A 12,515-nucleotide genomic window follows, 5' to 3' on the forward strand; every position below is an offset into this window, starting at 1 on the left:
CTATTGTTAAGCTAGATAAGTAGTATTTTGGATGGTGTCTCAGGTCTCTCGATGTAAGCCAGAAGGGCTACTACTTCGCGGACGCTGGAAGCGAAATGCACAAGGGCGTCCCGCCTTGAAGAGGATCACGAACATCGGCTACTCTAGTAGAAAGCGATTTAATTCCTACAATCCCTTACAAAGATAGAAAATACAAACATTTTCTTATTTATAAAGAATGATAATGTTATATCCGTATCCAGTAGTAGGTACTTACTATGAATTATGTATTATAGAGACATTAAGTATAATGATAAGCTAGATATAGATTTGTGAATATAAAGTGACAATTGTTAGTAAAAATACAGCCAAATATTCTAGGAATTGGCTTCAACAATGAAATATCGACAGTCTAATTTATGCTAAATACCTAGATAAAGTTTGAATTTTTAACGGCCAAAAAATTGATTTGAATGATACGTATTCTATATTGCAATTTCCATAATGTAATCATAATATGTAAAACTTAGACCTTGCAAGATAAAAGGAAGCGCAAACACTATAAACTACAAAATTTATGGACCGAATCTTAGTCATAAAAATTTGATCTGATATAAAATATACCATTTTTCGCACTATAAATCGATGTAAATTACCCAAAAATCAACCGACACTAAAAACAATTAGCCTAAACTAATAAAAATAACAATAAAATGCAACCATGAATACTAGATGAACTGGTTGTGTTAAAATTTTAAATGCATAATGTATATTGCAAATATTAACCCATTGACCACCGTAAGCCCCGATCGGGGCGCGACACAATAGATTTTCTATTGTGTCTGTGATTCCGAGGACTGATGGATTAATTGATAAGATTATTTCAAATGGAAGCAAAACGGAGGCGATAAAAATAAAATAAGAATGAATTATATTTAATTTATGCAGCCGTAAATCGTGTATCGATTAGGTGTTTATACGAGTGGCCTGGCTACTCTAATAACCAATGGCATTGAAGAGAAATACCTGCCTAAATGGATAAGGTCAGAAGTTAATTAGACCTCTCTCTTTTCTCTTAAAAAGCTTTTAATTTATCGCTGCTTTAATAACTAGCACGCAACTTCGACTGGTCTATAATAGCTTTGCCATTTTTTTCATTTCTGCAGGCCAAGACAAATGTCAGAGAATAGAATAACGCTAAGGAATAGAAACTACTATCCTACACGTTTATACCTTGACGTTTGTCTCGGCCCCCTGCTATGCTCCTGTTGGTCGTATCGTATAGAAGAATGCTATGGGCTATGTACCATCACATAGCCTATAAGCGTTCCTCGTTACAAACATGGTCTATCCAACACAAAAATGATTTTTCAATTCGTAACTAAGCAATCTTGTCAAAAGTCGTCTTATTTGCGACTTCAACATTAAGAATAGCAATTGTTTCCTAAAAAAAATGTTCTATGATAGATGTTATATTTACCACATGTTTACAAGGTCTTTATGTATTCGTAGATGTAATTATCAATTCAAATTTATCATTTGGTTTAAACTCACTTTAAATTTCAATGTTCCATAGTACCGTGTCACAGGAGCTTAATCTTAAATTCAGAAGTAAGAAAAATACGTTTAGGATAAAATCATAAGATACAATCATTTCAAACGCAAGACAAACAAATGATCTTGAAAAAGGTAAAATGTTTCTCTCAAATTAAATGCTAATTCGTTTTTTGCACAGCATTAAGCAGACAGACGGTAGACATTATTGTTGCGTGATTTAAATGAGTCTAGACAGTTTTACTACCGGTCAAATGTGGCTACTTGACCACATTTTTTTACTTTTTCTTAGCTAACTTATTTATATTAAACTTTTATTAACATTTTATGATTTGTTCATGTCATGAATGATTTCATCATTCACTTTTACTAGGTATTTCTTTAAAATATATTGAATCTGACATTATTTACAAATAAACGTAATACAGGTCAAGTTGACACTGATGTGGTATCTTGACCTTGCACATCAGTTTTCATAGGTAGATGCTTAACATTCTTGTTTTAGGCTAAGTTGCTATTACTTTTTAATTCTTCGACTTTTTAAATATTGCAGCCCGAAGCTTTACAATAAACTGTTAGGCTCTGGCTACCTGGTCAAGTTGCCACGGGATTTGTAATGATTTCATACAAAGCATTACATGTCGGATAGGGTTGTCACAAACAAGACACAAATTTTAATGAACTATTTATTTATGAAACTAAATTTAATACATATGTATATGTATATTACTTAATACTTATAGGTATTTATTAATAGGTAAGGAAACATTTATTTTTCATTAGAAATATGCTAAATCGTTGTCATCAAAGAGAGTATAAGTATCTGGATTGTCCGAAATTTGCAGCAAATTTATTGATTTTACTATGCAAAACTCGAAACAGATAAAAAAAGGAAAAAATGCAGTCACGTTATTTTTTGTGTCAACCCTAGGCGTAGGTCAAGTTGCCACGCAGCGGTCAATGGCAACTTGACCTAACCTGAGGCATCAATGCCCAAGCAAATATTTCGACAGATGAGCCTAAAGTTGGATAGTTCCCACTGTAAAATCAATCTCTAGGGTTTATTACACAACATATCAAAACTGTACTCACCTGAGATGTGCAGTTTAAGCTCTACAAACATAATAATACTGACACCGGCAAAAGATCCTTAGTCACAGTTACACTTCGATACGTTATATTGCGAGAACCAACAGCGTTACCGCTTTAAAATTAAAATATGTTGCCAATTAATATTTTAAAAACCTACCAACATCGATACGTTAGGTCAATTTGCTTTCAATTCTACAAAATTTGATATTTTGTTGTTAAACGGAAGGTGTGGTCAAGTTGCCAAGTAAAGGTCAAGTAGCCACATTTGACGGTACGTTGACATGTGTTGGAATTCGCTTGCATCAAATATTTGGACAGTTTGGCTAACGAACAATAGCTTGAACAGTGGTTGTTCTTTTTTAATTTCAATTACTTACATGAGTAATTCCTCGACTATACTTACAGTAGAATAACAACATTAAATTGGCATAGGACGCCTAATTCTCTAATGCTCGAATATATTTTTTAATTTTGCACAATGCTCAATACATGATATAGTCACTTATAATACCACAAGAGCTTCAAAATTATCGGGTATTTTCCGATAGGTTCGTTGCAAACAAATGAAGGAGTCAAGTTTTTAGTCAAGGTTAAAAAATCACAAGCGCGAAGCGCGAGTGATTTTTCCTGAAAAACTTGACGACTTTATTTGTTTGTAGGGAACCTTGAGGGAAATGCCAGATAATTTTGAAGCTCGTGTGGTATTCGGGAGATTATTTTTCCGTCCCAAATGTCGGCCAATAATTTCACAATTGAATTGAACCTGTCAGTTTGACGTCAACGACCAGAGAAAATTTTCAAAAAATTATCAGTATAATACCATGTAGGTTGTACCACGTGACGTCGAATGGTGCAATTCTATTGGTCGATATTTGGGTCGGAAAAATAATCAATGATATTTTGGTCTTGAAATTATTATTAAAGCATAAATTTATAACGTTTCTGCTCTCCTCATTTTTATAAGCAAACTTCGTACATATACATAATACAGAACTATATGCCTATTTTTTGCGGTTGTTGATCTTACCATAGTATTATTACGGGCACCAACATAATATAGTCTATAATAATTTCACCTGTATTATCTTCTTTTTAAATAACATACTCGCTAATAACTTCACCAACTTTCTCATAATTGGCCATAATCATTAATGTTTTTGGTTCAAGCCTTTTGTTCCACCATTGACCTCGGTAAGTAAAACACAATACTCAATTCAAACAGCTCAATTATAACTGTATATAAAATTTCAATCTTTGTTATAATTACATAGGAGATAGCCATTCGTTGCTGTCAAATTGTAATAATGACTCAATTATCATTAGGTTCGCCTGCGGCAGCTGTGTGGTGGTCTCGCTGTTATGATATATCTTAGTATATTAAACTATGAAAATAGAAAGCATAGGGTTTGTTTTATTGGGTTTTGTATGTGCAATTGATATTAAGTCATTTAATCCAATGTACAGTACGCTGTGTAGTCCAAAGGAGAAGCTTGAAATGGATATGGACGATACTTATGTTTCGTTTGTAAATGTATACGTAAAATGTCCAGGTATTAAAGTAATATGATTTGATCAACTATATTTATTCCTTAGTATGATAATGCAATCTGATGCAATTAAATTTAAATCTTTTATAATTACGTTCAAAAATATTGGGATTCTTAAACCACAAACGCTGCATCCAATAATTAATTTCATATATAACTCACCAACTCGCAAATAAAGATGGATCCGACACATTCAAACATAATAATATTTGCATGTAATTTTAGAATCGGTATAAAAAAGCAATATTTTATAAGCATCGAGTGACAAATGGCTATAAGAACAGAAGTTCAATGCATAAACCTGATTCTGAGGACACCTTAATTTTATTCTAAATGACCTGTTAAGAACTCTCAATGATATAAATTTTATATTGATAGCATTTCAATGAAGCAAATCTTATTTTTGTTACATTTTAATAAGAAAATCTTACCACAATTTTTCTAGAAATTTTTCCGAAATATCTATGTGGTCAAAAGGCAAGACAGATGAAGAAACGTTCTGTAATCGATTTCTTCTTTCTCCTATGCTTTTTCCTCTATAGATCTAGACGCAATGTGGCAGAGCGGCAATTCTTTAAAGAAAAAAGTTCTTAATAATTTTGCTTAAAGTAATGCAAAAAATAATAAGATTATAAATATTACCAAATCGGGCCAAAATTAAATCCGTAAATCTCTTACTTGCACGCCAATTTTTCATACATTATATAGAAAACCAACCTACATCAAAATAGCAGGAAGGTATGACCAGACCTTAATATCGTCGCATAAATAGTAACAAAATAGTGTTCAATAAATCAAAACGGCTTCTACATTCCGGTAGTATGTGGGAATGTAGCTGAAGCGTAACCACAGGGTATGTAGATCTGAAAGGTAACATATCAAATTGTTAGTGCATTGAACATAAAGGGCCCTCTTCACTATAGGCAGCGTTGGCCCAACTGATCGTCGATGTTTGCCGCCACTATGGTGATTATAAACATCAACAATGACGGCCGATACACTTAGGACTACTTGCCTCTACTCGCCCAACGCTGTCCATTGTGAAGAAGGCCCTTTATATTTATGTTAGATTAGGATCAGTTTGTGCGGTTTTTGGAAAAGTAGACTATAGGTAATATTTTATTGTAAATACAATGTAGCACATTGTAGACAGAACTGGCTAGTTTTAAAGGTTACCTATGTAGTATGTATCTATAATTTTTTAACTTATTAGTAGGGATTTTCATTGCATGCTATATATGTTCTGAAAACATAATGAGCAATGTCTAATACGTTGGCATGAATATATAATTTTTAAAATATGATGTTTTTTTTTAAATTAAAAATATATTGGACCTGTGTATTTACTTTAATCGTAATTAACAATTAATAAATACCTAAGATATTGGCATGTGCAAAAACTCTTTCTATCGTTGCTGCTGGTAAATAGTTTCATTTTCTTATCTCTTCTTTTAACATATCTATATTGTTAATTCCTCACATATACCTAGGCAAGCCCTGGAATGGACTCCGCAAGGAAAAAGGAAGCGTGGCCGTCCTAGGCAATCCTGGCGACGCTCGGTGGCGGCGGAGGCTAGGGCGATTGGGTTGACGTGGCAGGAGGTGAAGAGCGTAGCCCAAGACAGAACGCGATGGCGGCGCACTGTGGACGCCCTCTGCCCCACATAGGGGCCACAGGACACTAAGTCTTTTAACATATTATTTTTTTAACATATTATTAAAATACACTTGCACCATTTTTTTATTGTGAATGAAGAAAGAACAACGATCACTCACGAACAATTTAACACGAGTAATGATTTTAAAGCTTTTATCTTTTCCTCGTAATAATGGTCCGGGAGCCAGCAGCAGATTTTATGACCAAGTTCCTCTCAAGCGGTAATTAGTAAAATGCATCAAAGTATAGTATTATGAAGCCTCGTGAACGTCAGCTGGAGCTCGGTTGGGGGGAAGAGCGGTTGTAGCCTCCCGTATCAGCTGACGGTTTTTCCACCAAGATACAGCCAGCTGACATATATATTTATCCACAGTTACATATAAGGTATCATCAGGTAAATTTTTGTTTGAGAGGAAATAACGGAAAATAAATTTTTCTTTAAATTTAACTTTCATGTTCGAGACACCAGCTGACGTATAATACACCATGTTGTAACCAGCTGACTATTTTTTTTCGTTGAGATATTGGGTTAGCTACAATTTGACAAATTTTTAGCTGAGAGGAAATGAATGAATGAATGTATTTTTTTTCCTATGTGCGTGGGAGGCACCCCCCCAACCGAGCGCCAGCTGACGTTCACGAGGCTTTATAATACTATACTCTCATGCGTCTGACGAATTATCTCTTGAGAGGAAATAGTTAACCAAATTTGCACCTGGCTCCCTAACCATAATTTCCTTTGATTGCGTATATACTTTCGAGTTTTGACAAACTCATTATGTTCTGAAATTGTTGTTATTGTAATAACAATTCTGTTGTTACGTAAATAGAGTTCATTTTAGCGTTTGTAATATAAGTGAAGTAATATTTTATGGATGTTGGATAAATAACTGAGATTTAAGAAAGTTCTATTTATTGATATTTTTTAAACAGTTTCGTTTTATTGTTGTTAAAAGTGGATGATGAACGTTGAGATTTTTAAAAATATATTATAAGGCGGGATTCAAGCCCGCATCTTTAGATGATGCATTATTTTCAAGTTTATATAACAAAACACTATTTTGCTATTAAACTTAAAAATGTGTAGACACAAAGAAAATAAAGCATTGGAACAATCTCGGTCTCACTTTGTAGATAATGTTTAAGATAAATACGGGTAATGTATAATATTATGTACCTACCCACTGTTAAAATCAATATTGTATCGAAGCAATAAATAATTCCTAATCACAAACGCACAGATAATTAATTAACTGAACTAGTGTCACAAAACTGTATAAATCATTATTAGGATATATGTCGAAGTAAATTAATTTATTTTAGTAATTGGAGTAAAAATTTCTCGTATTATAATTTTAAATTTTAATTAAAAATTTAAAAATTAAGAATTTAGTTTTTGAACTATTTAGGTCACAGGTTAATTAGTTAAAAACAAATTAATATTATATTAATTTGAACTAAAATAGAAACTAAAAATCTCGACATATTTTTTCAAAAACTTCGAAATCACTGAATTGCGTTTTGCAATTGCATAACGCTCTAAATCAAAAATAAGAAACTATGTATTTATTTTATACGAAATACTTTAAATCTTCATTAAGACAAACAAACAAACAGACAGTAAATATGTTGCCACTTATCGAATTATGGATGGCAACTCGGATAAGACAATATAATTTAGTGCCAAAAATATTGCATTTGGTTTATTCTCTATTGCACCTCTTATTTTTATTTAAAATTTATTTAGTTGACTTAAAAAACTTTACATAAAAAATACAGGTACCTACGCACATAATTTCGTCGAAGGTACTTTATTGTAATTATAAAAGACGGTCTGCAAAAAAAAAATGAAACAATTATCTTGAATTCCGCGCGTGTACCTACCCACTTATAACTTATAGGTAAGATTTAATTCAATTCCCTTATCAATTATCTACCATTTTTTTCATGTGATAATTTGGTTCTTTCCTAGATCAAATACATTTCTAGTTTATCCCATACACTAAAATATCCCAGTCGCAGACCACACGTACGAACAATAAACCTCAGAAAGTTGGCATGTATCGAGATTTGTCATTTCACAAAGAATTTACTGCACAGCCGGTAATGTTTTAATTCATTGGTTTGCTTTATTTTCAGTCTAGACTGAGCTAGACTTGGTTTCTAGGTTTTGAAATCTTTTTTGTGGGTGGTCGCTTTATCTTGTGACCTGACATTAATTGTTTTTTTTAGTACACTAGAAATGTATTATGTATATGGTTTGTACACGTGTAAAAAGTTTTAATCGATTTAAAAAATGTGATTTAAATTTATTTATTAATACTTTATTGCTCTTGAAATTATTACAATTAGACTTATTTAACCTAAAAATACACTTAAACAATTGGTGGTCAATCGCTATGCGATTTCTTCCAGACAACCGGACGTATGGAGAGAAAAATAAATGGTTATTAAATAGGTTAAAATTTTGTAAAACCTGTTGAAAATACAGGGTAACCTACGATATTTGCAATCAACGGATATATTTTTTTACAGTTATAATAAGCATTAAGCTTAAAATCAAGTATTTGTACGGAAATCTAATTAGATTTCCCCACTATAAAAAAGGTTAAAGTTTGGTACGGAACTCTGTCACGATTCCGACTCGTACTTGACCGTTTTTTTTGTTCTTTATTAAAAACACCTCAATACTATTTCAAAATGCATAGAGCTTTCTAAGGCGAAATTTACGAGTGTGGAACTGAGATGCGATCGAACAAAAACAAACACACAAAAATAGTCTTTGTTCATCCCACTTCAGATTTCAGATAGTTGACGATGAAGGATTTATTGTATCGTAATGATAGAGAATTCGAGATTAAATATTTTAACGTCTTTATAAAGATACTAGCGGTCCGCCCCGGCTTCGCCCGTGGTACATGTTTACGTTTTCTCTACATAAGAACCATCCTCGTACTTCAAGGAATATAATAAAAAAAGAATTATCGAAATCGGTTCAGCCGTTCTCGAGTTATGCGCTTACCAACACATTTTGCGATTCATTTTTATATATAAGACTAGCGGTCCGCCCCGGCTTCGCCCGTGGTACATGTTTACGTTTTCTCTACATAAAAACCATCCTCGTACTTCAAGGAATATAATAAAAAAAGAATTATCGAAATCGGTTCAGCCGTTCTCGAGTTATGCGCTTACCAACACATTTTGCGATTCATTTTTATATATAAGATTTTAAATTGTGACGTTCTAATTTTTAAATTCTAAATTCGTATCGGTTTTTGAAGATTTTTTGTTGATTTTTTAGGGTCGGTGTCAGTTTAAGTTGTGAAAAATTGGTTATTGGTTTCTGAAATAATACTTCCTTTGAATTTGATTTTGTCTTATGTGTTTACATAATATACTTTTGCTATTTTACTAAAACGCTTGTTTTAAAATTACATTAATTATGGCATGTTTTTTTCATTTCAGTTTATTACTAAACTCGCCGTCCCCGCGGTTTTACCCGCATTGCTCAGCTCTTGCTGGTTTTAGCGTGATGATATATAGCCCATAAACTATCCTCTATAAATGGGCTACCTAACATCAAATAATTTTTCAAATCAGGCCAGTAGTTCCTGAGATCAGCGCGTTCAAACAAACAAACAACTTATCGTTACCACAATATTGTATATAAAATTTATTAACAGTGAAATAAAACACCACATATTAACTTAGACTTAGATAATATTTTAGGTAAATAATATTGTGTTACATTTAACAATTTTCTTCAATACGTTAATTAGAAGCACGTGTAGTTTTTTCTGTTGTATTGAACTATGTGTTTAGAATCTAGACACTATAAAATCTAAAATACCTACTTTTGAATACTTGGTTTTTATTGATGACTATACCTTGATACCTACCTACATATTTGTGGTGTAGTGGTTAAGTCGTTGTGCAGTATTTTAATATCAGCTTATAAATAATCTTATTCACAATTTTATGTACACTTTTTGGGTCAATTTATCTAATAATATTTATCACGTTTCAATGCCTGTGTTTAGTTGTCTAGAAGTAGATATCTATTTGCTTAAATAACTATCTAGTTCATATCCACTTACTTAGATATTATATACAATAGAATAAAGAGAACCACCTACTCAATCCATCACGATGACATTTGCATAAAAAATCATCTTTGATCTCCAGAATTTATAGCGAATCAAATTGAAGACTTACTGTAATATTTTCTTATCTTTCAACAAAATCATTATTTAAATGCACACAAAATAAATGGTTTGACACAAACATGATGTTGTATTGCGTACAAAACACCGACTTCATGTAAATGCACATTTTTTGAAACATTTGTTAAAAAGATGCGTAAATCAAATGTTATTCCACTTGGAACCCACTTTAATTTTTACCTATATTAAACGTATTTTTTTAAATGTTTTTTTCTAAACTTATAAAGTAACCTATATCCATACTAATATTATAAAGCTGAAGAGTTTGATTTTTTGTGTGTTTGAACGCGCTAATCTCAGGAACTACTGGTCCGATTTGAAAAATTATTTCAGTGTTAGATAGCCCATTTATCGAGGAAGGCTATAAGTTATAATATATCATCACGCTAAGACCAACAGTTGCGGAGCAATGCGGGTAAAACCGCGGGACACAGTTAGTAAAGATATAAAAAAAATGAGAAAAGTAGGTAGGCTTCTATTTTGACATATTTTGTCGTTGAAACTTGAAATAGTAACCGAAAAACATTTTTCGAAAATAAAACCAAAATATATGAATGGTGTTTGCTTTGTTTATGTGGTACCTACTAAATTAAATTACATAATCAGAGTTTAAATTATATGACCTAATTAAATTAATATTAATTTTATTCATATATTCAAAAAACTTTTTTCACTAATCACAATTATATGTAAATATTTGTTTTAAGTCTTAACTATGACATATTGATATGTCAACGAACGAACGGACAAGCGCATATTTTGTATAATATAAAAATTATCAGTTTAGTAAGTATCTAATGTTAAACGTGTTATTAATGTCGTTAAAAATAATAACGATATCGCGTTAACGTCAAAAATAACAAATTTTCCAATAAGCCATTTATTTTATGTACATGCAGGTATTTTAATGGTCTTACATTGTCCAATTGCTTGACCAATTTGCATGATCGTTGGGTGAACGACTTTTTTAATATGATTGTATAATATTTAGGAAAGTGCATACCATCTTAGATCACATCTCACTTCTCAGTTTCATATCAGACGAGATTGTGGTCAAGCAAGCAAGGGAAGTCCCTATTCTGTTATATTCACATATTCAATATTCACATAATCCATACTTATATTATAAATGCGAAAGTAACTCTGTCTGTCTGTCTGTTACTCAATCACGCCTGAACTACTGAACCAATTTGCATGAAATTTGGTATAGATATATTTTGATACCCGAGAAAGGACATAGGATAGGTTTTATCCCGGAAATCCTACGGGAACGGGCTTTTCTCTGAAAACGCGGGCGAAGCCGCGGGCGGAAAGCTAGTAACAAATAAATGAAATAAAAAATTAAAAAGAATCGTTTTAGCTTTCAGCATATAACTTATATTGTTATACCAAAAAAAATAACTTTAAATAGAAAATAGTATTCCTATTAAAATACTGTTCTATTTGTACAAAATAGTGCTTGAATGCCGTAAATTACAAGGCTTAAATAAACGCTCAAGCTCATGCAAATTGGAAAGTGTGGCACCGCCTTAACATTCTCGATCGGGACGGATACCCGCATTTTAATATAGTAATTTACACCTGGTTAGCATGTGTGAAGAAATTTTGATTTGTGGTAAATGGCTTTTTGAGGCATATCATATTTAGCTTTAATAGCCGATCTTATCTGTGACAAAATAATTTAGGGGCTTGCATGAAAATGCCTTACCAAATTATGCGAAGTTAATTTGGAATGGCTTTTTTAACGCCAAGAATATTATTATAACAACACTTTTTGGTATAACCGTGAAATTGCGTCACTAGAAATTGTTACAGATTTGTTATACTTCACTAGATATCGAACCTAGGACCTCTTCATTCTTGAAGTTAACCGCTGAACCAAGTATACCAAATAATGATAAAATGCAAGTAAAACTAAAAACATATAGAGGAAGTTTAATGAGACAAAATCAAAGAAATATATTTAAATGTCCGTCTGTCAGCGACTCATTTATCTTTTTAACATTTTAATTAGACAATCCATTAGTTTGATTTTAATTCATTTGTAACCATTAGTGAAATTCGCTCATTTGTTATTTTAATACGAATTTGTTTAAATATAAATAATCCATTTTTATGAATGATTGCATTATTATCTATAGATATATAATATGTTAAATTATACACATGTCGCGTTTTTTTTATAAATTGGATTGGATACAAAGCCAATTAGTGCATATAAATATTGATAAATAAATAATGATAAATTTAGAGTTATTTTATTTACTTAATTAAACACTTAAATGGTTATATATTTGTTTAAGCCATTAATGTGCTCGAATCAGATTCAATTATGATAAATAAATCGCGTTTTTAAACCGTTAAAATGTTATTTTATCGAATAATATAACAATGCTTCAGTTTATTATATCATAAATGATACATATGATAACTAACTACCTGCATATTTTTTTTCTCTCTCTT

At 31.7% G+C, this 12,515-nt stretch overlaps 1 protein-coding gene across 5 annotated transcripts in view; it reads left to right on the top strand.

Moving 5' to 3' along the window:
* Positions 1 to 12,515, top strand: part of bnl (fibroblast growth factor branchless) — a 189,922-nt gene that overhangs the window by 51,104 nt on the left and 126,303 nt on the right. The window lies entirely within an intron of this gene.

The sequence above is a fragment of the Colias philodice genome, chromosome 20, assembly GCF_061535455.1.
Source record: "Colias philodice isolate Cphi_HAF_F1 chromosome 20, ilColPhil1 Martin Lab GWU primary, whole genome shotgun sequence".
Lineage (NCBI taxonomy): Eukaryota > Metazoa > Arthropoda > Insecta > Lepidoptera > Pieridae > Colias > Colias philodice.